Source organism: Heteronotia binoei, chromosome 21 (genome assembly GCF_032191835.1).
Source record: "Heteronotia binoei isolate CCM8104 ecotype False Entrance Well chromosome 21, APGP_CSIRO_Hbin_v1, whole genome shotgun sequence".
NCBI classification, from domain to species: Eukaryota; Metazoa; Chordata; class Lepidosauria; order Squamata; family Gekkonidae; genus Heteronotia; species Heteronotia binoei.
In genome coordinates, this window is record NC_083243.1 from 194,768,492 (window position 1) to 194,795,448 (window position 26,957).

Consider the following 26,957-nt stretch of genomic DNA (forward strand, 5'->3'; position numbering starts at 1 on the left):
CTAAAAGCAACATGTACCATGAAGTCATCTGTGTACCAGTCAGCAAACCAAAGGGAGGAGAAGGAAGGTCTCCCTCCCTCCTCCCCCCTTTTCTTTTTGCTGCAGCAATTCTGCCGCAACTCATGGGCTTGCTTTGGATCTAACAAGTGGATGCACTGGGGCAGAAAACAACGATGAGCATAAGCCATTTCCATTGCCTTCTCCAATATCCCCAGGCTGCCAGAATGTCAGGGACTTGCTTCAGCTACATGGGGAGAATTGGACCTGCAGTCAAGCAAAAGGATCTGTTGTACTGCTGTACCTTTGATTTAGGTTTTCGTAGCCAAGTCTGGTGAAGACTTAAGAACCAATCTCACATCAGCTTCTAGAGCTGCATAACATATAGCCATGTGTGCCATGCTTGGGGGTGGTCATGTTGTGACTAATGAAGAACAGATTTTTGTACACTGCTGTGAGGCAAGGAGAGCAATCCTAAGTGGATCTACTCAGAAATAAGTCCCACCTTATTCAATGGAGTGTACTCCAAGGGAAGCATCCTTGGGATTTCAGAAGCCACCCGGAGTCTTTCGGAACGTTTACATTGGCATCTGTGGAGAAATGCATTTTCTCCTGGAGGGAGGCTGGCAAGCAGCAAAAGCCTTCTCTGTGCATTTTGTTCACTGGAACATCAGCTCACCTTCAGATGTTATGGATTTAGACAAAGGAATGGTCACTCATCCCCCCCCCCCCCTCCAGGCAGGAAACAAGAGTTGAGAGGAATGAAAATCTAGAGAGGCCTGAGGTAGTAAATCTTTGGAGATAAAAGGAAAAGAATTATTGACCTTGGTTGCTTTGGGTCAAGAGGGAGGACATATAGATTTGTTAAAACTGCCTTGCGAGGGGAAGTCAGGCTCCCTTTTCCGTAGGATGCTGAGCTGGACAGACCTCTTGGCTGAGGTAGAGAGCTAGTGGCCAGTTTTGGACCATGTGACTGGCCTAAAGAGCTGGGAGCAATAGTTAAAGTAATGGAAGATCTTTCAAGAGCTAGGACACCGAAGATAAAGAGCCCGTCCAAATGTTAACTTCTAGTTAGGGCATGTTAGACTGAGAAGGACAGAGGATTTGCATCTTTTGTTCTTCCTTGCTTCAATCTGGTGTGGTGCTAAAAATATGCTTGCAACGTTCCCTCTAAGGCACGGCTTTTTTGGAAGAAAAAGCCCAGCAGCAACTCTAATATTAGCATAGACCATACCCCCCCCCAATATTAGCATATTAGGCCACACACTCATTAGCATATTAGGCCACACCTAATGTGGAACTGATGGTAGTCAGCTCCTGCCCCCCACCTGCCCCCCCTCCCTCCATGCAGAATCTGCAGCTGCTCCCACCAGACCTTTAAAGGCAACCACATACTCCAGCAGCAGTCCTTCAGAAGACAATGCACACCACTCAGGAAAGAAAGGGAGGGAGGGACAAGGGGAAAGAAAGCAACTAACTTTAAATGCATTCTCTTAGCTGCTGGCTGGCTTTGCTTGGAGAAGTGATTGAAAGAGAAAAATGGCTTCTCCAAGCCCGCCAATTGTGGGAAGGGTGGCTTTGAGAGCCACATAATCAGGGCTAATTCGCCCACTAGGCAAACTAGGCGGTTGCCTAGGGTGCCGGGAGGGGGTGCGCCAAATTGGGCTTCCCCCCCTCCTAGTGCCCAAGACAACCACCTCGTCTGCCTCCCTCCCCCCGCCAGCTCCCTCCTGCCCCCCGAAACTCACCCTGCTGCCGCCGCAGCCAGCTCCCTCCCGCCTCCCCCCGCAGCTTGCCCTGCGGCAGCCAGCTCCCTGGAAAAGAGTGGGAAGAAACTTCCTCCAGCAGGTCTCTTCAAAACACACACGGACCTCAAAGCCGGTGTGGGTGGGCGTCCTTGTAGCAAGCACGGGGTGGTGGGGGGGTGAGGGGTTTTTTTTGCATTCCCTTTTTTAAATTAAACTTTTTAAAACGATGTATAACCGAGTTCTCCACCACCCCTTTCTACTGGACTTTGGCAAAGTGCTCTTTCACCCACTAACATAACCTCCATCTTATTTGGACTGAGTTTCACCTTATTGGCCTTTGTCTACCCAGTTACAGAATCAGATACTGGTTCGGAATATCCATAGCCTCATCCTAATTTAGATGCAAAGCAGAAACAGATCTGGGTCTTGTCAGCATACAAATGATACATCGTTCTAGATCAGGGGTATCAAACTCACATGTTAGGAGGGCCAGATCTAACATAAATGGGACTTTGTGGGGCCGAGCCATGCGTGTCCTAGAATATAATGCCAGATAGAGGAGATATAGACTTTATAAAGGACACAGGCAAACACAATTAAAGATATTATTTTTTAACTTAAAATACAAACATGCTTAAAATAACTCTTGCAATATTTTGTTTAGGAAAGGTAGGAGAATGGTGGGATTTTGCAATGCAATTTTAAAAATAAATCATCAAGAAAAAGCACATGTATCACACAGCAGAAAACTAAAGATATAAAATGCACCCAGCCTGGGAAAACATGAATTGGCAGGGCATTTCAAGCTTCTCCTCCACCCCTCCACCCCATCTACTCAGATTAGCAATGGCTCTCCAGTGTAATATCTCCCTTTGTGGGTTCCCAAGTAAGAGTACTTAGTAGGTGCTCCGCAGCAATTGGTGCGAAATCCGCACAGATCCTGCGCGGTGGACGTCGCTGCCGATTAAGGTCAGTGCGAAAATGCCCACAGACTTGTCTGAAGATCTTTTAAATTGCCTGCATTTTGACTTCATGATGAAAAAAAATCAGTAAAAAGTAATGAATTCTGAGGGGGGGGGGGAGGAGAGACAAAGCTGACTCAGAGCATCAATGCTCGATTTGCAAGGACACAATTCCAGAAAGAAAATGGAAATAGAAAGGAAAAGGGAGGGAAGGAGTGAAAGAAAGGAGGGGATAAAGGAAGGAAGAAAGAAAGAGAAAAGAAAGCAAAAGAAAGTAAGAAATGGAAAGAAAGGGGATGGGAGTAACTCACCTTTAAAACTGCTGACTCTGCACCACGCAGCTTGCCTGTCTGAGCTCTGCCAGCCAGTGGGACGTCAGGAGGCCCATACACAACCACGGCTGGGCCCCCTGAGCCCCATTGGCCAGCAGGACATAGGGAGGCTCCCACACAAATGTGGCTGCTCCCCCTGAACCCCATTGGCCAGCAGGACATAGGGAGGCCCCCGCGCGGCTGGATTCCCTGAGCTCCCCTGGCCAGGGGGATGCTAGAAGGCTCCCGCGCAAGTGCAGCTGGGCCCCCTAAACCCTGCCAGCCAGCAGGACATAGGGAGGCTCCCACACAAGTGTGGCTGCTCCCCCTGAGCCCCATCGGCCAGCAGGACATAGGGAGGCCCCCGCGCGGCTGGATCCCCTGATCTCTCCTGGCCAGGGGGACGCTAGGAGGCCCCTGCGCGAATGCAGCTGGGCCCCCTGAACCCTGCCAGCCAGCAGGACAGCAGGAGCCCCCCGTTCAAGGGCAGTTGGGCCTCCTGAGCTCCTCTGACCAGGGGGACATCAGGAGGCCCCCGTGCAAGAGAGGCTGGGCCCATTGAGCCCCGTGGCCAGAAGGACATCGGGAAGCCTCCATGCAAGTGTGGCTCCATGCAAGTGTGGTGGCCAGAACTCTGACTTAGGCTGCCAGAATGCTGCCAGACCAGTCGGAACGGTGTTCCAGTGCATTCCAGCTCAAAAGAAGCCCTGCTCTAAGGTGTAGAGTGTGGTGAGCCAAAAATTTTCCTTTGTGGAGTGTGGTGAGCCAAAAATTTTCCAAAAATGGTGCTAGCTATAAATTGTAAGCAGGCCTACATTTTTTATATTTTATGTTTTAGTTTACAAACATGCAAACATGAAATATAAATTATTATCATTTGTATTACAAATTAAATATTTATATGGAACTTACTTATATTTATATTACTTAAATAATTCTTTTAAACTATATTTTAGAAATGATTTAAATTTAACCATAAACAGATCAAGATGGGCAGCCAAAAGTTCATACCTTTCCATGCGTTTTGTTAATCTTTAAGGTGTTTACTGGACTCTTTTTTCTAGAACTGTAAACAGAAGCAAGTCAAATTTTGTTAACAGAAAATGTTTTAATTTAACTCTTCTTCCTTTCTCTGTTTTCAGAAACTGAAAACAGAAACTGGAAACACTGTCAGTATAGATATTATACTCATTTGCACATGCAGTTTAATTCTCATTAAATTCTCCAGGTGATCTGTATCAAGCTGATTCTAATCTTAGTTTGGATGGCATTCATCAAGCATTTCCAATCGTGAATTAGATGACTAATTAAAAGGTTGAGGGAGGGTTTTTAAAAAGCCCAGGACAATCTAAAGGAAGGCTTTGTCTTTGACTATGAAATGAGTTCTAAGCTACCATTTTAACTCAAGGTACTTAAGACATAATTCAGTTAAAAGATCAGTCTTTTGAGCCACCACTCAAATTCCATTTCTGTTCTTCAGTCAGATTTTACCAAAAAACCTAAAGCAGTCCCAACACCAGCTAGAGGGGGAAATGTAACAGCTGAGCAACAGAGAAATGCAAATGCTAAATTGCAAATTAAAGCAATGGACAGCAATCGTTGTCTAAACTGTACAAATTCATGTGTAGGGCTGATCTTAGCATTACTTTTCCCTAATCCACTTCTTTAAGGATGGAGAAAACTGGCGAAGACTATTTCTGTTACTCCCCACCTGTTACCCAAATCACCAAATAGTGAGCAGGCTCCCCCCCCCTAATGGATTAAGAAGACTACTGCAGGTTTCAGTCGAAGAGCTTTATCTTTTGACTCTAGCCAAGAATGTGACTAATCTATATTTGGTTGATTGAATTCCTAACAAGGTAAGTATGGGCTTTATGTTAATAATGTTAGACTTTATTCCAGACATCTGTGTTCCTTCCATACCATAGTTTGAGATCTGATGGAAAGTGAAAGTGAAAGTGCCTGCCCACTTTCTACTAGATCAGTTTTTGTTACCAATGCACTTAAAAAAATTAGGCTTTGTTACCAGCTGCATTAGCAGGAGCACTGCCAATAAAGCAGTATTTCTTTCTCCTTTTTTGTACCACGGATGCTCATTCACCAGTGAACTGATTAAGGTTCTGACATTTTGGAATATTGATTTTATTTTAGGGAAGTTTTACTTTTTGCCTGTTATTCATGTCTCATTAGAGTTGGCAGCTCTAGGTTGGAAAACAGCTGGAGATTTGGGGGGAGGAGAAAGACCTTAGCAGGGTAGAAGGTGCACAGAATCCACCTTCCAAAGTGGCCTTTTTATTCAGGTGAACTGATTTCTGTCACCTGGAGATCTGTTGTCATAACAAGAGGTCTCCAGTCACCACCTGAAGATTGGCAATCTTATGTTTAGTTTCACCCTTATTACCAAAACAGATATTTAGCCTGCCATCATGAGTTCAGATTTGTCAGACCTGAAACCCAGGAGAGATGTTCATTCAAGCTAAAGTTCCTGTTCAGGCTAATCTGAAAAACTTTCTGTATATTTTAGGATATATATTTAAGATTCTTTCAAATTACTTTTTTTTAAAAAATGGAACCTATTTACTTTTATTCACAGTTGAGGACATGTTGTGCAGAGTATTTAAGTGAAAATGAATGTATTCAAATCTGAGCATTGCAATTGGAGGTTCTTTGTGTGTGTGTTTTTTTTTTGCATTTGCAAAACGACTGGAGCAAATCTTTTCTTTTTTTCTAAACTGTAATACATTTCTGATGAGTTTCTCCACTTTTGTTATTCTGAATGCTTAACAGTTTCACCACATCATAAGATGTATCTTTTGTGTCTTCTAAGTGTTGGTATAGTCCATTTCCTCATATCACCACCTTTTTATTTTTCACCTCCACATGACTCTAATTTAAGCAAAGTTCAGAGGCATCTGACTCACTTTGGTGGGATGCAGTATGTTGGCAGTGTTAAAGGACATTACATTTTTTTCCCTAGGCTTCTTTTGCAGTGTGCAACAAATTAGACATTGTTAGATATCTCTCTTTCTGAAAGAAGCTGCTAGTTATTAGGATCAACAGAAACTGTTAAGATGATCCTCTAATTATATTTCAGAGGATGTCATCTACAGTTTTATACAGCTCAGGGTATAGACAAAGGGTCTCACAACAGCCCCCCCCCTCCAGTATTTATATATTTTCTGATATATCTCATACTTGCATCACAAGAAAAGCACTGTTAGGATGATAATAGTCATTTTTTGCATCTGGTCATCATTTGATAAAGTGACTACTGCTTCAAACAAGCATGCAAATCTTAGGGGAAAACATTCTTCCTTATCAGGCCATGCAGTATTGTTTGTTGCTTCCAAACTTTGCCCTGCTTGACACAGCAGTTTAGGCTTAAGGGTGTCAGTCACAGCTCTGCAAGGGATATTCTTGTACTAATGTTCATGTAGGCAGAGGCTGTTATCATACAGTTTCATATTAAGTTGTAGGTGAGTGATAAGATCACGCACTTGGCATGGACCCAGGGTCTCTAGTTATAAAAGTAGCTGTGTTAGAAAAGAAGTTCACATCTGAAGTAAGATCTGCAGCCCTTGGATTCTATAGCTGTTTCAATGTGCTTATTGTAGCATAAGAAGATAAGATAAAAGTAGGCTTAAGGGCTTACAGTTATATATGGGGGGAATAAAGACAGAGAATACAAGACTTGCTCAAGGCCATAAAAGGAATCAATTAAATAATTAAAGAACATGCAGATGACAAGCCTCCTTGTTTTTGCCTTAATTTGACAAGCCTCCCATTTTGCCTCAAATCGTAGCTGTAAAATGGATCTCACTTCTCTCTTGATGGAGAGAAAAACCCAGGAAGTCCAGTGGAAGTGGCTCATTCTAAAAAACAGAGAAGAAATGGAAATGTTTATTAGTTAGGCTTCCCAAACCTCCCGCTCTGGTGGGAGACTTCTGGGTTCGCAGCCTCATCTCCCGCTCTTCAAAACTCTGGAAGCGGGGTTGGGGGGTGGAGGGGGGGAGAACATACCTTTAGGCTTCATGTTGTAGAGCTCCTGAGCCATTTGCAAAATGTCTGCCCCTTTAAGGCTGGGCAGGAAGCAGGAAGGGCTTCTGAGAACGGCCCCTCCCTTTTGCTTTTGTTTTCACAGGAAGTAGAGTTGTCCGGAGGAAGATCTGGTAAGTGTGTGTGTGTGAGAGGGAGGGGGCAGGGGATTCCCTAGTTTGAAAGTCCTCCCCCCCTTTAGAAAGCGTGGGGGGGGGGAGGGAAATGTCTACTAGGCACTCTATTATTCCCTTTGGAGAACAATTCCCATAGGGAATAATAGGAAATTGATCCGTGGGTATTGGGGGCTCTGGGGGGGCTATTTTTTGAGGAAGAGGCACCAAATTTTTAGTATAGCATCTAGTGCCTCTCCCCAAAATACCCCCCAAGTTTCAAACGATTGGACCAGAGGGTCCAATTCTATGAGCCCCAAAACATAGTGCCCCTATCCTTAATTATTTCCTATGGAAGAAAGGCATTTTAAAAGGTGTGCTGTCTCTTTAAATGTGATGGCAAGAACTCCCTTGGAGTTCAATTACGCTTGTCACATCCTTGTTCTTGGCTCCACCCCCAATGTCTCCTGGCTCCACCCCCAAAGTCCCCAGATTTTTCTTTAATTGGACTTGGCAACCCTATTATTAGCTACATGAGGTTGTATGCATGCGCTGAAGAAAGCCGACAGCTGGCCCGTTCTCTCCTCAGCATAATTTGCTAAAAGCTCAAATAAATTGAGATAAGTCTGTCCTCAAGGCTAATAGTAAGAGGAAATTGCTGTAGGAGTTTTTAGTGACTGAAAGAAGTCTTATCTGAGCATTCCAAGGGTAAGAAAACAACTATTTTTTACTTTTCTAAGGAGGCAACGCCCTGAGTGAATACAAGCTCTCATTAGGCCTAGTAAAGTGTGAGGAATGGTGAAGACAATTAGGGAGTTATCTGAGCAACTGTCTGCTTTTCAAAATATAGTAACAGCCTCACTGGGGCAGCTATCGGAAGAAATCAAAACAGTAAAAGAAGCTGTTTCGAGTATTGCTGAAGAACTCAGAGATACAACTCAGACGGCCAATTTAGCCAAGGAACTTGCAAGTAAAAATAAACAAAAAATAGATCAGTTATCTAGCCAGCTGGCAATGATTTCAGACAGGAACAGGAGAGCCAACCTCATATTTTCAGGAGTTACTGAAGAGATAAATAATACGCTTCTAGAGGGAATGCTGAGAGAATGGATTGAAGAAAAAGGAGTTAAGGTTCAGCCTCAAGAAATAGAAAGAGCCCATAGACTACAGAGGAGAAGAGAGGGAGGGGCTCCAAGAGATGTTATTATTAAATTTACAAGAGAGAAGCTACAGCAAGAAGTTTATAAAACTTTGAAAAAGAAGAAGGATTTGTCCTTCAGAGGCAATAAGGTCTGGGTGAGAGAAGACTTCTGCCAAGAGACTATTAAGCAGAAAAACCTAATGAGACCTTATGGGAAAAAGCTATATGACAACAAAGTAAAATTTTCATGGGGGTACCCATCTACAATAATAATATTTAAGGATGGGAAGAGGATGATAGCTAGAAACCCCAAGGAGGCAGAAGAACTTTTGAGAAGATTGGGACTTGCCACAGACGACTTGAGTGCACATAGAGAAGAGGAAACCATGGAGACACCTGACGATCCAGGAGAAGGAGCATCAAGCAGGCTCGATAAAAGGCGAAGGACGGCTTCTCTTGAGGATTTCTCATAAAGGGAAGCATACAAGAGTTTAATGAGCTAACTATCTGGAATGATATGTAGGGGGAGAATTAGGGATGCATACAATCTGGAAGGTGGGAGACGGGATGATGTTTTCGTCCACAATTCTGTCTCAACCACAGGGGGGGGGGAGAGGGAAGGCATTTCCTAATATATATAAATAAGCACCCGCAGCGAGGGAGGCCAATGAGTAAAAAAAAATAAAGAAAATGGATAGGTCATTAAGAATACTTTCACTGAATGTAAATGGTTTAACATCAAATCTTAAGAGATACAGGTTAACCAAATTAGCTAGAGAACAAAAGATAGATTTGATGTGTCTACAAGAGACACATTAAAAAAAAAAAGATAGAACACCGTTAATAAAAGATCCATATTGGCAGGTCTTAGCAGAAGCTAGAGGGACTTCCAAGGCCAGGGGGGTGGCAACCTTGATCCATAAGAACTTAACAGTAGAGGATACTGAAACATTTAACAGATAAGGAAGGTAGATACCTATTAGTCAAGTTTAAAATGGAAGGTAAACGGGTTACCCTAGTAAATATTTATGCAGCAAACAAAAAACAAAAGAATTTTCTAATTAAGGTCTTTAAGAAGATTCAACAATTCTCAGAGGGTGAAATTAATAGTTGCAGGGGACTTTAACATGCAGGGGACTTTAATAAAAATATTAAGTTGGGAGAATGGGGATTGAAAGAAGCACATGAGTTTACAGGTTCTAGACCTAGACCCACACACATATCTAGTAGGCATAAAATGGGGTCATGCATAGATTATATAATCCTGGAAAAGAATAATAATATGTCTATAAAAGAAATTATAACCTTCCCAATCTGGATATCTGACCATGCTCCTTTAAGTATTGAACTGGAGTTAAATTTACCAATAACAAATAGACCCTGGAGATATAATAATTTAATAATGGCAAAAGAAGAGGATAGAAACTTTATGAAAACACAGATAAACCTATATTTTAAGGAAAATAGAGGAACGGTTCCCACAAATATATTATGGGATGCTGCCAAAGCAGTAATAAGGGGCATTGTATAAAGAGCGAAAAGAGGATGAAAAGAGAATGGTACGAAAAAAGACAAGCCAAATTTCAGGAATTGGAGAAGTTACAAAAGGAACAAACGATAAAATATTGCCCTGCAAAACAGAACAAAATAAAAGAGCTCCAAAAACAGCTGGAGGCACTAGACATAGCTACAATATGGAAAAAGGAAACTATGGTAAGGAATGATTTTCAGAGAAATAGTATTAATACGGCGAAAAGACTGGCGAATTATTTGAAAATTAAAAAAGCAAAACAGGAGGTTAGAAGTATAAAAATTAACAAAAACTCAACACAAAGCCCTAAGGAAATTATTAAGGCCTTTGAGAATTTTTATAAAAATTTGTATAAAGAAAAGCCCATAAAGGAGTTCCAGGAGTCAATTAGTCTTTCTTTGGAGAAAGAGAGGATCGAAGCATCAGAAGGCGATATTTCAGTCCAGGAAATAAAGGATGTAATAAAAGGTTTTTAAAAAGGCAAATCACCAGGGCTAGATGGCTTTACAGGTGAATTCTATAAAGAAATTATTGAAATTATTGCACCTGAAATGCAAGCAGTTTTCAATGAAGTGTTGGGAGGAAAGAATGCCCCAGATACGTGGAGGGAATCAGAAATAATATTAATTCTAAAACCTCAAAAGGTCCCGGAAGAGGTAGGTTCATATAGACCAATAAGCCTGTTAAACCAAGACTATAAGATTTTTGCAAAAATATTGGCTAACAGACTTCAGAAGGTATTTTCGACAATCATTAAAGGGGACCAATATGGGTTTATTAAGGGTAGAAACATCACACACCCCATTAGAAATATACTCAATGTCCTATATCATGGTCAGAAGGAAAAAAATAGGGTTACTAAAACTGGACATTTATAAAGCTTTTGATACTCTATCTCACAAATTTTTATGGCAAATATTGGGGAAAACTGGGATAGGGAAAAGGTTCTTACAGGCATTTCAGGAGATCTATAAAGGAGGAAATGCGAAAGTAAGAGTAAATAATAACCATACACAAGCATTTCCTATACAAGGAGGAGTAAGACAGGGTTGTCCTCTATATCCTCTCTTATTTATAATAGCAATGGAACAACTAGCAGAACGGATTAGAAATTCAGGTAGAATTGAGGGCTATAAGATAGGTAATGAAGAGATGAAGCTTAACCTTTTTTTGCAGATGATATTATTGTAATTATGACTAACCCTAAAGAAGGTGTTAAAGAGATTAAGATTATCCTAGAAGACTTTGAAAAGTGTTCAGGGCTAGGGGTCAATTTGGCAAAATCAGAAATAATTTATTTTAATGTTAACAGAAAAGAAAGGCATGAGATAAATAGGTCTACGGAAATAGGATTGGGGGTTAAGAAATTTAAATATTTAGGTATAGTTCTGCATAAAAAAAAAATTAGCTACATTCCCCTGAAAGTGGCCTAAGGGCAATGCATGACATTATCACAGCTAGGAACCAGCTCTGGAATTTTGCCTCCCCCACTCTTCCTGCAGCCCTGTTTTCGCCACCGCCACTCTTCCTGAGCTCTTCCCTCCCTCCCAAGTTTTCCCTGCAGTCCTGTTTTCACTGCTGCTGCTCCCCGGGCTCTTCCCTGCCTCTTCCACTCTCCCTGCTGCCCCATTTTCGCCGCCGGTGCTCTCCCCAGACTCTTTCCTGCCTCCCAAGCTCTCCCCGCAGCCCCGTTTTCGCCACTGCCGCTCTCCCCGGGCTCTTCCCTGCTTCTCCCGCTCTTCTCACACTGCCTGCAACCCGGTTTTTGCTGCTGCTGCTCTCCCCAGCCTCCCAAGCTCTCCCCACAGCCCCGTTTTTGCCGCCACCACTTTCCCCAGGCTCTTCTTCCGACTCTCAGGGTGAATTCAGATAATAAGCTTTTGGGAAAGTTTTCTCCTTTTTAACAATTGTGTGCTGAAGCATTATACTGCAGATAACTCTGATTAATTTTGTACAAGTCCACAGCCGTTTCGTTCCAACCCTGGTTACTGTTGTTTCCATGGAGTAAAGCCATTAGTTCCACCTATCACTCTATGCATTGGCATTGCAATGTCTTGTTGCTGTTTCCTGGTGGTTTTTTGTTTTGGGTGTGGATGTATTCTATTCTCTGTGTCAGGCACATCAACACAACAATAAGAGTAATTTAGTAGTAGCCAGTCATACACAACAAAACATACTAATTTCAAGTATACATTCCAAACATATGGATATACAAATTCCAGCAATGAATTTCAAATATATGGACAACAGTGGGTCGATCCAATGTGCACCATTTCAAATCTTCATCAGGTCCAAGGATGAATGGATAAACATATAGTCCTGTTTGTTAAAGTTAAAAAAACAGAAGCTAAATAATTGAAGCATAATAATTAACAAAAATAACCTACTTATTATCAGTTCTGTAGACCTACTTATCAGTTCTGGAGTGGGGCCCTGGCCCTGACCAGGCTGCAGTTTCAGTACTGGAGGGTGCCTTCACTCCTCCACTTGCACCTGCTGGAATGGCCTTGGGTCAGCCATAGCTCTGGCAGAGGTTGTCCTTGAAAGGGCAGCTGCTGTGAGAGCCCTCTCCAGCCCAACCCACCTCACAGGGTGTCTGTTGTGGGGGAGGAAGGGAAAGGAGATTGTGAGCCGCTCTGAGACTCTTCGGAGTGGAGGGCAGGATATAAATCCAATATCTTCATCTACCTCACAGGGTGTCTGTTGTGGGGGAGGAAGGTAAAGGAGATTGTGAGCCGCTCTGAGACTCTTCGGAGTGGAGGGCGGGATATAAATCCAATATCTTCACCAACCTCACAGGGTGTCTGTTGTGGGGGAGGAAGGTAAAGGAGATTGTGAGCCGCTCTGAGACTCTTCGGAGTGGAGAGCGGGATATAAATCCAATATCTTCATCTACCTCACAGGGTGTCTGTTGTGGGGGGAGGAAGGTAAAGGAGATTGTGAGCCGCTCTGAGACTCTTCGGAGTGGAGGGCGGGATATAAATCCAATATCTTCATCTACCTCACAGGGTGTCTGTTGTGGGGGGAGGAAGGGAAAGGAGATTGTGAGCCGCTCTGAGACTCTTTGGAGTGGAGGGCGGGATATAAATCCAAGACCATCATCTTCTTCTTCTTCTTCTTCCATTGAGACGTGCATCTAGTGGACAGACCCTCTGGGGATTGCCTTCTTGCTGAGCTGTCCTGGCGGGAGCTGTGACGTACAGCTTCGGCTGGGGGCTGGGTCCCTCGACTGTGAATGGCAGCAGAGGTGTCTGTTGAGACCACTGGCCCTGACCAAGACACAGTTTTGGTTAACCCTTGCCGTTCGTTACTTATACTTTAATAAAGTGGCCCTTAGTTATACCCAATACCTTGTGTCTGACTCTTTATTCCGACTTGGAGGGCAATAAGATAAGCTCTCTGGAATCCAGGTGAAAAGTCCCATTTCAAAGTGATACCAGGTAGGTGCTCTTTTGAATGCTTACACTTTATTTTTGTCTCCTGGCTCCACACCCAAAGTCCCCAGATAATTTCTAAGTCAGATCTGGCAACCCTATGCAGACAGTGTGCATTGATGGCATACTTTGCTGTGCCAAAGCAGCTGCATAGCAAGTGTGCTGTTGGGAAAAGGACATGAATGTGATGCAAGTGGTAGAGGAGAAGGCCTGTTGGTGAGTGGAAGAAACGGGGGCATCATCAGGCCCTAGTGGACACAAGTCTGCCCAAGGCCTGCCAAAACTTGGAACCTGCACGTATTATGCACCATGCAATTGCCGAAGACCCAGAGGGAAGTAGATTTTGCCTTATTTTTTGTTCCTCTTGATAAAATAATAATAAAAAAATACAATTATGGGGGGGGGGGGTGGCCTATCTCCAGTGATCTCTCCAGTTGTCTCCAAGCTGAACACTCCCCCTAAAGGAAGATAACTCCCCACAACTCCCCTTAAACACTACTCCATAAAGAGTGTGCCGAGAGAAAGTAACTTTAATATTCATGGTTGTAAGAATTTACAAAGAACATTCCAAGACAAAACCACCACCCAAAAAGTCATTGTATCTGCTCATGGCCAGAAAGGGGGTTCACCCCATTTTCAGAACCTGGCCTCAGGATACTACTCCAAAACCCAGGAAGCCACTCAACCACCAACAGGTGGGCTGGATCGGTCCACTGCCAGCCCACCGAGAAGGAAGCTTCACGGTAAGTGATCCAAATCTTCCATTCTCTGGTGGACTGGCCAGTGGGGTGGTCCGTACGACTGGGACATACCAAAGCTATATGCCCCAGGGCTGGATCGGCTTCCCTGTTCAGAGCGTATGCTGGAGCACTCACCTCCCCAAGACTGCCTCCGCAGATGCCCACTTATCAACCTTACAGTGTTTGGTAAATGTGTGCACCGACCTCTATGTAGCCGCTTTACACACTATTTCCAAGGAAGGAAATGCCCGATACACAGAAGAGGTAGCTGCCCCCTGCAGGGAATGAGCAGTGACTCCCCCCAGAGGAACCTGTACTTGCTCTGTGTACGCCATTCAAATACAGTTCCTCAAGCACCTGCTCAGAAATGACGTGGAAACCTGCTGACCCAATGAGGCCTTACTGAATGAGACAAAACGTGAATCAGACTTTCTCCAGTGGTCCCAGTAGTGGGTCAGTCCTGACCTATGGGAATGCAGCTCCTCCTCTCTGTAGGCAAGGCCAGCAAACAAGTTCCTTCCAGGAGGGGGTGCTATTCCCCTTAGCTTTCAGTTTTGCTTGGCCCTGCATCCAGAGCAGGACGTGCCAGCTGAGCTTCGGCTCAACTTTGCAAAAAGAGAGAGAGAGAGAGAGAGAGAGACACCACAGCAGAAGCGATGAGGAAAGGGATGGAGCAGCTTACTCTCCCCCCTTCCCTTGGCACCTGAAGCTTCCTGGAGTCCAGCAGAAGCTGGGAGACCCAGGAACGTGGCTGCAGTTTCACCACACCTCCCTGAGTGCGGCGGCAAAGCCATGCTGGCTCCAGTCCGTTTCCCACACAGCTGAGCCGCGGGTAAACGAAGCGCACGGGAGTGAAGAACACGGCAGCGACTGCAGACAACCAGGGCAGAGATAGTAGCACGTGTCGGCGGCCCCGCAGACATCCAGAGCCTCTGTCTGGACCCGGCAGCGCACACAGGGTGGACAGGACAGCGACGAACTCCTTTTCCCTCCAGAGGAACAGGTAGGGTCCCAGAGACCTACGGATGGGGGTATTGGTGGAGGAGGAAGTTCAGCAATGGGGGAAAGTAGGGCGACCTGTGCAAGGTCACCTGGGGGAGGACTTAATGAACACTGGGCGCCCCCCCCCCCCACCTTTCCTCTCGCTAGCATAACTGAGCCTCAGGGGCCCCTAGTGCCAGGTTTTTTCCAGATGGCACGACAGCACTAGCCCAGAGGCTGATTACTTTCATAAAGGAAGACCAGGAGGACAGGAGGTCCAGAGAACAAAAGGGAGTCCCACAGCCCAGTAGCAAGGCATGAACAGGGCCTACAGGTGTGGAAGGGGAAGGAAAATTTAGGCAGGAAAAGCAGCCATTTTGTGTCTTCTCTCTTTACAGTATTCTGGGCACTTCAAAATGGCTACCCCATCTGAATTCCCCAAGGACAAGGACACAGCTATATGTGATTTGGACTTGTCTGACTCCCCCTCTCAAGAGGACCAGACGGAAAGCCCAATAGTGGATTTATCTGGATCTGAGACCAAGGCAAATCTCTTTGCCTGGATCCAACAGATAGTAAAACAGGAAGTATAGTCTAGCAAGGAGGATCCTAGTCAGATCCCCAAGCTGAAGTCTAAAAGAAGACTAAGCATCTGATGGAGGAGGAAGTTGAGACTGCCCCTTCACAGAGAAAGAAGAGATGCATAGATTTGGAAAGTTTTCAAGCATCTGAGCTAGGGGAAGACTCTGAGGACTCAGAACTATCTTCCTCAAAGGAAGAAGTGGAGCTTTCTGAGGAAGAGGTGGAGATAATTCAATCATCTCAGAATAGGTTGTTTCCCCCTGACATTTATTCATGGCTCTTCCCAAAAATTGTCAGAGCCTTGGAACTGAATTATGAACTTGAAGAGGAAGAGGAAACAGATTTCCCAATGGGGTCAGAGAAAACTATTCCTAAGGCCAGATCCAAGCCACAACTGGTACCACTGCCAGCAGGGTTTTTCTCCATTATGAAGGCAGAATAGGAACACCCAGCCAAACCAAAGGCAATCCATTCAATTTTTTTCAAGTTTTACACTCTTATTCCAGAGGCCATGAAATGGCTCAAGCTGCCCAGAGTGGATGACCCAGTTAATAGCCTCGCCTCCTCTTCCATTCTACCATTGTATGCCGATGGCACACCAAAGGACCCCATGGATAAAAGGACTTAACAAGCCCTACGAAGGGATTTTGAAGCTTCAGCCACCTCTTTGCAGGCATCAGTGTTGGCTTCTTTGGCTGTCAGAGCCATCTATTCGTGGGCTTCAGAATTGGCCAAGGCGAAACAAGACTTGCCCAAGGAAGTTAAAGATGAGCTAAAAAAGATTGCCTTGTCTGCAGCCTTTGCAGTGGACGCTACTCTGGACACTATGCAACAATCTACAAGAGCCATAGCCTCGAGTGTGACGGCCCAACGGAACACTTGGCTGTGAAACTGGGACGCAGATCCATCTGCAAGAGCCAAAATAGCAGCGGTCCCTTTTAAAGGTGATTTACTCTTTGGCCAAGGTCTAGAGCACTACCTGGTGGAGGACAAGGATAAGGAGAAGGTTCTCCCATCCAAAAAGCGGGACAGAGATAAGAGATGTTTCCAGCCCTTTCGGGATCAAAGGAGAGACTCCAAGTCGAATTACTCCAAATCCTATAGGGGAAGATGGCAACAGAAGCCCCGCGGTTCCAGATCTTCTTCTTTCAGTACCAAAGGGCTGTCCTCCAAAGGCCTGAGGAAAGGCAATGCCACCTTACTATGCCAAGAACAGTCCCCCAGGGGCTATAGCGGGCCGTCTCCAACACATTGCCAAAGTGTGGAGACAGACAGTAACAGACAGATGGCTGGTGGTCCAAAGGCTACAGTATAGAATTCAAGACAGTTCTACGAGACAGATTCCTGGAAGTTCTCAGGAACAAGTCTCCTCAAAAACATCAGCTTCTGCTATCAGCCATCCTCCATCTCCTCGATATAGGGGCTATACAACTAGTGCTGGAGGAGGAGAGGACCCAGGGTGTCTACTCAATCTTCTTCATCATCCCAAAAAAGAATGGGGATGTGAGAGCAATCTTAGACCTGCAATGGCTCAACAAAAAGGTGAAGACGAAGAAGTTTCGGATGGAAACTTTGCGTTTGATCCTCCTAGCCCTACAAAACGGGGACTTTCTGGCATTGCTAGATCTATCCGAGGCCTAATTACACATACCAGTCTGGCAGGGGCACCGCCGTTTTCTGAGATTCTCTTACGATGGCAGCCACTACCAATACAAGGCGTTGCCATTTGGCTTAAAGTCCTCACCCAGAGTCTTCACAAAGATACTGGTGACTCTAGTGGCAGCCTTGCGTCTAGGGGAATGTCATTGTTTCTATACCTGGGCAACACCCTAGTCAAGGCACCATCATTTGTGCAGACGAAGGCGGCCCTGTAGGAGACAATGGATGTTCTATCCTCCTATGGGTTTGTCATAAATTGGGAGAAGAGTTCCCTCACACCAGCTCAATCCATCCTTCACCTGGGGGTACAAATCAATACCAGGGAAGACAGAGTCTTCCTCACCCAGGAAAGACAAGCAAAACTGACACAACTGATCCATTCAGTGTTACAGGCCAAAACCACGCAAGTGATGATGCTAGCAAAATTGGTGGGACTCTTAGTTTCATGCCAGGACCTTGTGCAATGGGCACATTCCCATACATGACCAATCTAGTCCTTTCTACGTCCCTTCCAGACAGCCATTGCTCAGAGGAAGCCACGGATGAAAGTGGCCTTGCAATGGTGGTTGTCGCCACGGTGATTGCAAGCCAGACAGGGTCTACGAGAACCAATTCGAACAGTCCTTTGCATATTAGGCTACAACTCCCTCATGTAGCCAATCCTCCAAGAGCTTACAGTAGGCCCCATACTAATAGCCCTGTAAGATCTTGGAGGATTGGCTACATCAGAGGGGTGTAGCCTAATATGCAAAGGAGCTCCTACTACAAAAAAAGCCCTGGATTAATCCATGAATTTCTATATATTGAAATTGTAATAAGTGTATATTCATCTCTACCAATAGTTTAAGATTACATATATAATTAGTCAAATTCTATTGTTAATACAAAGTTAGCCTTTAATATAGCTTGTCTGAAATAGAATCATGGAGAACACTCTTAGTCTAATGTCTTTTAACATCTGGGGCCTCAAAAACAGAATTAAAACCAAATAACTTCATGGATTCTAAAAACAAAACCACATATTCTTTTTATCAAAGAATCTTTTCAGCTTTTCTGGTTTTGTAGTCATCAGTTGCAAGATCCTGTTACATCAAAGGTTTGTGGGGTTGCTCTATCAGCATAAACTCTTCATTTCCTACTAACAGATACTGTAACATCTCAAGGTTGTTATATTTTTATTAAGGGGAAAACAGATGTACATTTAGTTACCTTGGGCTCAACCTATGCTCCCAGCTCAGCCCAGATCCAAATTTTAAAGCAAACACTATTCATACTATATGACTTCCAGGAAGGTCATTTTATCCTTGGAGGGGACTTAAACTGCATTCTTGATGCCAATTTAGATAGAGCTGGTTCAAAAGGGTCACTGATCATCAGGGAAAACCCCATCTTTGAACTTTGTAATCTGTGCCAAATACATTATTTGCATGATTCCTGGCATTTACTCCAACAAGAGCAAGACTCTACCTATTCCCACCCCCCCCAAGATTTGAATCTTACTCAAGAATCAATTACATTCTGATCGCACACTCACTAATCAATTTGGTATTAGTAACATACAAGGGATAAAAATTTGGTCAAATCATGCTCCTGTTCATTATTAATTGCAAGGTTTTAAATACAAGTCCATAGAGAAGGCATGGGTATTTAATAAATCAATTTTATTAGAAGAACATCTGAGATAGCAAATTGCCAAAGACATTCAAAACTTCTTTAAACAAACTTGTGAACAAACATGTGGATAAAGTTCCTCATCAAAGGCTCCCAAGTAAGCTCAAGAGTCATGGGGGAAAAGGACGTGTCCTCTTGTGGATCAAAACCTGACTAATTAATAGGAAACAGAGAGTGTATATAAATTGGGCAATTTTTGCAATGGAGGGTGGTGAGCAGTGGGGTGTTGCAGGGCTCATTACTGGATCCCATGCATTTTAATTTGTTCATTAATGATTTGGAGTTGGGAGTAAGTAGTGAAGTGGCTAAGTTTGCAGATGACACTAAATTGTTCAGGGTGGTGAGAACCAGAGAGGATTGTGAGGCACTCCAAAGGGATCTGTTGAGGCTGGGCGAGTGGGCGTCAACATAGCAAATAAGGTTCAACATAGCCAAGTGCAATGTAATGCACATTAGGGCTAAAAATCCTAACTATAAACACAAGTTGATGGGGTGTAAACTGGCGGAGACTGACCAAGAGAGAGATCTTGGGGTCGTGGTAGATAACTCAGTGAAAATGTCGAGACAGTGTGCAACTTCAATGAAAAAGGCCAGTGCTGTGCTGGGAATTATTAGGAAGGGAATTAAAAACAAGTCAGCCAGTATCATAATGCCCTGTATAAATCAATGGTGCAGTCTCATGTGTACAATTCTGGCCACTGCGCCTCAAAAAAGAGAGTATAGCATTGGAAAAAATGCAGAAAAGGGCAACTACAATCAGGCCTTGGATTCAATGGGAGCTCACAGGAGCACAGCTTTTGAACTTTTCTGAGAGTTCCACCTCCTCCTTCTGAGAGTTCCCCCTCTTTGTCCATTGAATAGTAGGTGCAGCTGCATAACAATCTCTGGATGAGCTCCATCACCTATTTTTCTACAAAATGACCCATGACTAGAGTAATTAAAGGGTTGGAACACTTTCCCTATGAAGAAAGGTTAAAACGCTTGGGGCTCTTTAGCTTGGAGAAACGTTGGCTGCGGGGTGACATGATAGAGGTTTACAAGATTATGCATGGGATGGAGAAAGTAGAGAAAGAAGTACTTTTCTCCCTTTCTCACAATACAAAAACTTGTGGGCACTCAATGAAATTGCTGAGCAGTCGGGTTAGAATGGATAAAAGGAAGTACTTCTTCACTCAAAGGGTGTTTAACACATGGAATTCACTGCCACGGAAGTGGTGGTGGCTACAAGCATAGCCAGTTTCAAGAGGGATTGGATAAACATATAGAGTAGAGGTCCATCAATGGCTTTAGCCACAGTATATTGTTGGAACTCTCTGTCTGGGGCAGTGATGCTCTGTATTCTTGGTGCTTGGGAGGGGCAACAATGGGAGGGCTTCTAGTGTCCTGGCCCCACTGATGCGACCTCCTGATGGTGCCTGGTTTTTTGGGCCACTGTGTGACACAGAGTGTTGGACTGGATGAGCCATTGGCCTAATCCAATATGGCTTCTCTTATGTTCTTAATAACAACAATAATTGTAGCATTTCACAGCTCATGTGTCAGCGTAGGGTTCATGGACGTTCCAACAATGAAGAGTCTCTTTTCAGTTGAAAATAAGTATTCTTTATTGGTTACATCTATGTTACTGCTACGAGAAGTCTTTGAAAGTGATAACACGCAAAGGAAAGCATTGGCATTTATGGACAAGGATCAAAGCCTGGGGATTTAAATCATTCTCACAATACAGTTACTTTCTACTTCTAAAGGGTGCGAGGTTCACACGGTGTTATCTTAGTTTAGCTAGCCACCACCACTCCTCCCTCCCGCTGCTGGCCTTGTAGCGGCTGGGAGCGAGCCACATAGTTTCTGCACTTCAAAACACCTTTTACAACCCCTGGCGCCGCGCTCCCCCCTCCCTTACTCTTCCCCTCTTTCCCACTGGAATACTGTCACAGGTCAATTGGGTTAGTAGTTAGCAAAACAGCATTGGCAATCTGGTTAGTATCAGTGCAGTTAGAATCAATATGAACACAAGCTGACATCATGATCTGGGATGCATTAAAAGCTTAATTAAGGGTCAAGCCAAGGCTTTTTTTGAGTAGGAATACAGTTCTGGCTGTCTTAGTGTTAGGGGGTGTGGTCTAATATGCAAATGAGTATCTGCTGGTTTTTTTTTTACAAAAAAAGCCCTGTGTCAAGTGATATCTATGTCCTCACACCTAAAAAAAAAAGAAAAAAAGAGAAGGAAATCAATAAGTTAATGTCAAACATAAAACATTTGAAAGAACAAAACAAAAAAACTGGCAGTCCATTCATTTATTTAAAAAAAACACTTTTGGCAGAGCATAAAATTCTAGAGAAAGACAGAAGGCAAAAGAAAGGTGTGAGCGAGAGCCCCCTATTTTCACTTATATACGGACAACGTGATCACCCATTTGGTTGCCAGGGTGCCTGGAGTTGCAACTCACACACATCTGCTCTAAGACGTGGGTTTTACCCACCATTTTCTAAGAGACTTATGTGGATACTAAAAGCCTCAGCTTTACAGCAGCACTCTCTATCTCTGAAAGGGTGCTAGCCAGAAGTACAGACAAGCTCTGTGCCACTCTTTGCGTGCACAATCTCGGCCACTGCAGTGGAAGAAGTCACACTGCCATGAGCTGTCCCGTCAAGCGGTTTCCAGCCCTTCTCCATGAAAAGCCCTTGTCCAAGGCTAACATCATCAGCCAAACTCCATGATGAAGAAACAACAGGCTCATGTATCCAACAGAAGAACTTTCTGTTAGAGTGGTACCTCAGTGGAATAGGCTTCTTCAGGAGGTGGTGGGCTCTACTTCTACGGAGATTTTTAAACAGAGGCTAGATGGCCATCTGACAGCAATGAGGATCCTGTGAATTTAGGGGGAACCCCTTACAACTCTATGATTCTGTGATCCTGTATACTTCAATATATGAAGTTCTCTACCAACATCATTTGGGAGGAGTACAGGAGTATTACAGTAGAAAAGAGGAAGAGTCCAGTAGCACATTGAAGACTTAAAAAAAATTGTGGCCGGTTATGAGCTTTCATAAGTCATAGATCACTTTTTCAGATATAGGCAGGGATTTTTTTGTAGCAGGAACTTCTTTGCATATTAGGCCACACTCCCTGATGCAGTCAGTCCTCCTGGAGCTTACAGTAGGCCCTGTACTAAGAGTCCAGTAAGCTCTTGGAGGATTGGCTACATCAGGGGCGTGTGGCCTAATATGCAAAGGAGTTCCTGTTACAAAAAAAGCCCTGGATATAGCTGTATCTGAAGAAGTATTTGTGTTGCGGCTATATCTGAGGAAGTGAGCAGTGACTGAAAGCTCAGCTCCTGCCACAAATTTTGTTAGTCTTCTATCAAGAACTGCAGCTGTTGTTGTTACTAACTGTCAGCAAAGGGTTCATTGAAGTCTCAAAATGATCAGACTTGTCTTTGTTCAAAACTAAGTTTCATTTATTGATTACAACAATGTTACTCTCTATATAGGTTCATTGAAACTGATAACGGGTAGCTGGAAACATTGGCATTTATGGATACACTTCAAAGGCTTGGAGCTTTAAATCACTTCTCATAATAAACTACAGTCGTTCCTGCAAGTAACACTTTCTCAGGCTCACTTATCTCCCACCGGTGATGGTTGCTTTCTCCCCCCTGGTGATGTCCTTGCTCTTCCTTGGGAGGCACCAGAGCAGCTAGCTTGGCACTCTGCACTCCAAAGGCATTGCTGGCCTTTGGAGTTTTGGCAACTTACATTCCCACCCCTCCTCCTTCTCTTGCAGGGCACAAGGATTAATGGCATAGTTTTATTCAGCAATAGGGGTTAGTAAGCAGGTATCAAAAGCAATTATAGATAGATAGATAAATTTATTGTCATTGTTCTCAAAAAAGAAAATGAGAGCAAAGAAATGAGGTGCTCTTCCACAAACATACCAACACATCAACACCCAAAAAAAGAACATATACATAGACCATTTAAATGCATCTAAAAACAAATAAAGAATCAATAACTTCAATGAAACATATGCCTGACACTAACACCCAGTTGCTGACATGTCATAACTGACATCCAGGCCCAGGGAGTATGTGTCATGCTCTAGAGGCCTACTAAAGGGAAGGGAGAAAATAAAATAACTTGGGAAAGCTTAAAAAAATACCACATAGGTTGTTTTGGCCAGTGTGCTATCAGGTCCCAGGTCCATCAAATAAAAGGCAAATCTTATGGAAAAACATACTTTATTTACAAGATAAGGGAATAAGGTAACATAAAAAGGAATATAAAAACCAAGTAAAATGAATACACTGTGCACAGAGGAACCCCAAAGAAAATCCTGAGGCAATTTGCCTCCTTTTCCTACACTGGACTGTGTAGTCAAGTTCAGCTAATTACCTATGCTATACTGACGCTCATGCAGTCAGGCCCACAACACCAGGAGACATCTCAGAGTCCAGTCCTCCTTGACCTCGTTGTGATGATACTTTCTTCTTAATGTCTTGTCTTGAAGTCTTCTGGAGAGTGATGTTGGTGAGCACCTAGCCTGATTACATCCTGGCTAGTCAACTGGTTAGCCCATCGCTGATGTGACCTAATCTAGCAGCTGTCATCTAGCCTTGGCTTAGATGATAACCTGTCAAGGCTAGATCTAAATGATCTATCTGTCACTGTGGGCTGACTTCACAGGTGTGACACATTACCTTTGGGCTTAATTGGCAAGTGCCTGTTATCTTAGCTACAACGCTGGTGCAAATCCTGGCAAATTTACATTCATACAAAGACACTGAGTCACACAAACACTTAAATGTTTTACAGTTTCTTGACATACCCCCTCTTAAAAAGCTTGATCTATAGCCCTCAAGCTATGATCATAGCAACTTTAAGACATAAAACACTTACGCACAACATTGCTATACAACCTAGACACTACATAACATTTAAAAAACCAAATACGTATCCACTAAAGTGTCCAGACAAAAACATACAGATGCAATGGAAACTTAACATGAGGTTTCAACAAATACATTCCCACATGCAATGTCACAGAAAATACAATTTCTTCATGCCCTACGGCTTAGCACATCTGCAACTATGTTCTCCCTACCACTGATATGGGAAATCTCAAACTGATAGTCTTGCAGGCGTAATGCCCATCTTATGTCCCAATCATTTGTCCCCTTCATTCTGTCTAGAAAAGCCAGAGGGTTATGGTCCGTTTGTACATGGAACTTCATACCCATTAGATAAGGGCGTAATTTAGTCAATGTCCATACTATTGCAAGGCATTCCTTCTCTGTCACAGCATAGGACGTGGGAGAAGCTTCCTACTCATAAATGCAACTGGACGTCATTCTCCCTCTTCGTTGTATTGGGCCAGTACTGCCCCTAGGCCCCTCTCACTAACATCGGTCTGCACCACAAAGGGCCTATCATAATTCGGGGCAACCAAGACAGGAGCCATCACCAACCTTTCTTTAAGCTGGTCAAAAGCCCTTTGACATTCCAATGTCCAAATAACTTTGTTCGGAGCATGTTTCCTAAATAGGTCAGTAAGAGGTGCAGATATACGGCTGAAATGTGGAACAAATTTTTGATAGTAACTGGCCAGCCCTATAAAGCTCTGAACCTGTTTCTTCAGGACTGGTCTAGGCCATTCTTTGATACTCGCCACTTTGGCCTCCATGGGCCTAATTTTCCCATCACCAACCTTGTAACCTAAATATGTAACTTTACCTCCAAACTGACATTTTTGCCCCCTTAATGTCAACCCTGCCTTGTATAAACGCTGTAAAACTATACGTACAGTTTCTTGACATCTTCAATATTGGACTTTTGCTCTTTTCTACTGCTACAGATAGACTAACATGGCTACCCATCTTGATCTCTGTAGCAGAAGTATTACAGCAAGACTATGTTTTGATTGAGGCATGGCAGGATAACACTTCTGGTGACATCAGGGGGTGCGGCCTAATATGCAAATGAGCACCTGCTGGGTTTTTTTCTACAAAAAAAGCACCGCTCTGCCCCATGCAGTTTGTAGTGTTTTGGGCACCTACTGAGAATTCACTCCCAAATTCATTTGGTCTCCTTCCATCTCTGTGAAGCACTGGTCCATTTCACAGCTTTCTCTGCAGACTCTAGTCTCCTGGACTGGTAACTATAATCCCCCTCCCCCCGCAAAAAACCCTCCTCCTATTCCTGCTTCATGTGTGTTTTACCATGTGCATTTATGTATGTAAAGATTTTTATTCTTTCCTCTGTCAATAAAGCAACCTTTTTTGGTTAAGCTACAAGGGAAAAATCCCCTTATTTGCTCATTACCCACTCTTGCTAAATCTGTTGCCTTCTCTAATTCCCCCAATCAAAATTGAAGACAGTCCCCTCGGGCAATACCACCTTCCTTGTCATTCTTTAAGGTCCTCTACTCTTTAGGAACACCATTTTGTGATATCACCTGAAGAGAAAGTTCCATTCCACTGGTGGGAAATTTAGCCTGGACCCAACCAAGAGCTTGTAGGGTCCTTCTTCCATAAGAGCCACTGGTTAAAGTGGCCCTAAAGCATGGTCCTTCTTTTCAAGCCATATTTCTTAAGCCAATAAGCAATGGTTCCTCTAATTTTCCTTTTATACAGTATTAGATTCCAGATACAAGCAGCTAATTGCCTCATTATGTATATGCATCCTTGGGAAAGGTTTAAATAATTAGAATATAAAGCCAGACAGACAGCCTTTAGCCCTGCTTGCCCATTTGGGGTGTGCATTCAGATCTTCAGAACCAAGAATATAACAAAAAAACCCTCTACCCTTATTGGTATTTTTCAGGTATATTTCAGCATTCCAAATGTATCACAGTTTTCAGGAAAACAAAAAGAAACTTTTAAAAATCCTGGATATATTCCAGAATTTGCTGGTAAGATCCAAAAACAGCGGAAAGGGAGGAGCAAATTGCTCCCACATCTCAGCTGTTTGTCAGGCTGAGGAAGACCACCTGTTTCAGTGGGGAACAGACTATTTCTGCCGGCTTGGCTTGGGGCAGGCTTCTTGTACAACCTGGTTAAAGCTGGGCTGCAGGAGAAGCCAAACCAGCCCCAGGAGTGGGCTAGCTTTAAAAACTCCCAATATTTTTCTTCTTGGCCCTACTGGACCCAAAGAAATACGGGATTTCTAAAAAATCCTAAATATGAATACTGTACCAGTTTGGGGATTGGGATTTTTCAGGAATTTAGAATTTTTTTTCCCAATAGACCCAAAACAAAAAATACCAGTTTAAAAAACTGCACACCCCAATACCCATTATCAAGAGTGGTTTAAATCAGGGTTTCCCAAACTTTATTTTCCTGCGGCCCGGTTATTTTTACACTTCTCCTTCGTGGCCCACTAAAATTCAGGGGTGGAGCCAGGAATTATGTCATTTCCTGTGGTGTCACTTCCAGGTCAAGAGCCACTTCCAGGGCACACTGAACCACCTTTTCCTGTGATGTCACTTCCTGGGCATTCAAACCTTTCACTTCTTCTGAAGTAACTTCATTTTCAGAAAAATCTCTCTGAAACCCATGTTGAGTCAAAATGGGGGTGGAAAGTGGGCAGTCTGCAACTTTTTCTTACATTCCCAGGGTCTTCCCTTTCCACCTCCACACCTGCATTCACCCATCTGTTTGCGTGTTCTTCCCTAGTTTGTAAACACTCCTAATCCCATGTTCAATTCCCTGCACCACCTACATACCCTTCCTCAACAGCACTGGCCAGTGAATGCAGTTGGGAGTGCTGTTGCCATTGCCATCAGGAATACCAGTACTGTGTACCACTCACACTGGGCCCTGGCAGCTGCTCTACCTCAAAATATGCTGACACATTTAGTAGGCCCTTCCTTCAGCTACTATTTCTGGAACCCTGCCTCAAGCTACAACCAAGCTTGCTTGGTTTCAAGAAAATCTTTTGACACCTGTTTTTCATACTTTTCCTTGGCTGAAACACTGGGAAATTGCTGTGAAAGGTAGCAGAGAATTGTACTGCAATTAATGAATTTCAAGTTATATGAATTTCATACAAGCTTTT